Consider the following 3,287-nt stretch of genomic DNA (forward strand, 5'->3'; position numbering starts at 1 on the left):
TTCGCTCCTCTTCTTGAAAAGCAAAAGAAAAACTCCTTCATTGGTACACAATCCCACCGCACACCCCCACCAAACCATCTCAATCGCAAAAGGACAAATACTGCATGATGCCATTGCTGTAAAATGGGACTGATATCAAGGTTGGGGCACGACTGAGAAAAACTGGATAAATTGTGTATACTGCACTGAAACAGATGAGGGAGAGAATAATTTAAAAGCTATATATGATAGGGTATTATGGTTATCACAATAATTCACAATTAAGGTTGCATAATGGAATGTACTTGGGGCGGTGGGAGGGCTGCAGGGAGATTGTGTACCAGGGAGGGAGTTTTACTTTTCAAAGAGAGGAGCAAACTGGAGGGAGGGGGGGCTGGACGGGGAGAGAAGTACAGCAATGAATGAATGGAAATCCAAGGTCTCTGTAAATGTTCATTAAAATTATTAAAATTATACTCTGGAAGTGTGAGAAAATAAATACATTTCTCTTCTTTAAGGCCACATACTTGTGGCGAATAGTATTCGATTATTCAGTAAGCACAAGGGCTTCCTTTTACTTATTTACTAATCTGTAGTGAACAGTTTCATCATTTTTTAAAAAAAAATTCTGCTTCTAGAAATGGTTAGTGTTTGTCTCCAAATACATCTTTCTACAGAATCAAATGCTCTTATAAAATTTATAATCTGCTACACAGTAATAAATATAGTTTTGTATATTTTACATTTCAAAAATTGACAATGTAAAAAATTGGCAGTTAAAACACACCCAGTAACTCAATCATGGAAAGATCTATTTATGTAGATTACAGCCAAGAAGATTCTAAGCATCAATTCTACTCTCTTGCACAGATTTCTTTGACTCAAAATCAGTTCAGTGGTAATAGACCGTTTTAACATTTAAAAAGTAAGAGATTCTTATGAATTTAGTGTTGTTGTTCTTGGGTGTTATCAAGTTGGCTCTGACTCAATGATTTGTACCCTTTGTATTAGACATTTTTACTTTTTATACTTAGACAAGTGTTTAGTTATAAATAGATTACTTGATAGATTATCTAAAAAACTGGAGACTTAGTACCAGAATATTCTTAAACAAGAGTAGCTATTTACAATTTCATGATAATACAGAAGTGGTAATTCCTTCTAATGTAGTAAGTTCAGGCTATATTTTAAATTATAGCGAATCAGTTTGTCTTGATAATAATGTATCATTCTTAATAATTACAAAATTTTATTTTCACTGGTTCTATTTATCTGTTAATAGTAACAATTGTTGTTAGTGACAGCATTTAATAAGTTTAAGTAGATAAGGAAGAGCTACATTTTAGCTTCTAACTCTTAATGATGAAAAAATTACCCCATACGTTTACAAATATTTTTATTTGATGGTTATTTAACTAGGTTTCTGTAGCAAAAATGCCATAAATTCATAGCTTTAAAGAACAGAAATTAATTTTCCTACACTTCTGGAGCATTTAAACTTGAATTCAGGGCATGATGCTAGTGAAGGTGTTTTGGTTTTGTTTTTATTCAAATTCACCAATCTTTGGTGTCATATGACATCTGTCTGTCCTTGGTGCATGTCTCTGTATCTATACTGCTCTTTTGGTAAATCAAAAGCGATTAAGTTTAGGATTCATCTTGCATTATCATGACCTCAGTAACAGAATAAAAGAATCCTCTATTTCCAGGTTGGATCATATCCACAATATAGATTTTAAGACTTTAATACATATATTTTAGAGACACAATTCAATCTATTACAACAACATCTTATTGAGTTCTAGAGAATCCTTCTAAAAATTATTTTTAACTGTGAGCTTATTTTGTTTTTTCTTATGATATTGGTAGTTTTACTTGATTTGAAATATATTTAAGCTGCTCATCCAAACATGCATGGCATTTATGTATTCTGAAAAGTATCAAATTTATGACTTAGTTTAATTGGCACTGAACAAAATTTAAATATAGATGCTTTAAAAATGAACAGTCTGGGAGCATAAATTATCCAGGTACTATAATGTGGAACATGCACACATACCACAACAGCTGGTAAAGAAAGTTAAAGCAATGAGAATCAAGCAAAAATAACTACAACTCATAATATCACCACCTGGACACAAAAGAGGGTGGTGAAATTCTGTTCTCCCTTTGAGAAATTTCGTCTTACTTATTTGTGGTCAGTAGCAGCATGCCAATTTGACATCTTTGAGGTCTTGCATAGAATTCTATTTTAGTTTTTCTACCTCTAGGATGACTCTATGAACTTTGATAAATGTTGATAGTTGTAGAGGGGCTTCAGGCCTTTTGTTCACGAGGTCACTATGAGTCATGCTCGACTTGAAGGCAATCAACAACAACAACAGATGACAAAAGCTAAGAGTTTCTTTTACAAATGAACCAGCTCATAGCTGACCTTCAGGTGGATTTTCAGAGTCTATAAATCTCATGAGGGGATATTGTCCGTATTTCTCTTGTAGAGCAGCAGTACATTTGAACTGCATGTCTTTGGGTTGGCAGAACAACTCCTTACCAGTGGTGTTTTCATTGTCATTTGTTTCAAGAAACTTTTTTATTTTCATTTTTTATTTCTTCTCGTACCCACTCATGTTCAAGCAAGGTGTCGTTCACCTTCCCGATGTATGGCTTTTTCTCCTTCTTCTTCTTTATTCTCTTGTTTTTAATTTCTAACTTTATAGCATTGTGGCCTGAGAAGATGCTTTGTATTATTTCTATGCTTTTTAATCTATTGATTCTTGCCTTATGTCCTAAAATGTGATCTATTCTGGAAAATGTCCCATGCACATTGGAGAAGGAGGTATATGGGGTATTTTTTGTGCATTAGGCATAAATAGCTATGAGATCGCGTTGGTTTATTTTGTGGTTTAATTCTTCAGCATGCTTCTTGAGTTTCTTTCTGGAAGTTCCATCTTCTTGAGAATGGTGTATTAAAGTCTCCAACTACTATAGTAGTGTTGTCTATTTCTTTTTTCGGTTTTGTTAATGGTTTGTTTGGTGCATAGATATTTATTATTGTTATATCTTTTTGTTCTATTCACCCCTTAATCATTATGTAGTGACCTTCCTTGTCCTTTGTGATGGTTTTTGCATTGAAATATCTTTTATCAGAAAGTAATATTACCACTCCTGCATTTTTTTTGTTGCCATTTCCTTGGTATATTTTGCCCCACCCTTTAATATTTAGTCTTTTTTTATCTTTATTTTTCAGGTGTTTCTCTTGTAGACAGTATGTTGATGGAATATCTATCTATATCTATATCTATATCTAT

Source organism: Elephantulus edwardii, unplaced genomic scaffold (genome assembly GCF_000299155.1).
Source record: "Elephantulus edwardii isolate Elephantulus edwardi_28Jun2011 unplaced genomic scaffold, EleEdw1.0 scaffold00119, whole genome shotgun sequence".
Taxonomy (NCBI): Eukaryota; Metazoa; Chordata; class Mammalia; order Macroscelidea; family Macroscelididae; genus Elephantulus; species Elephantulus edwardii.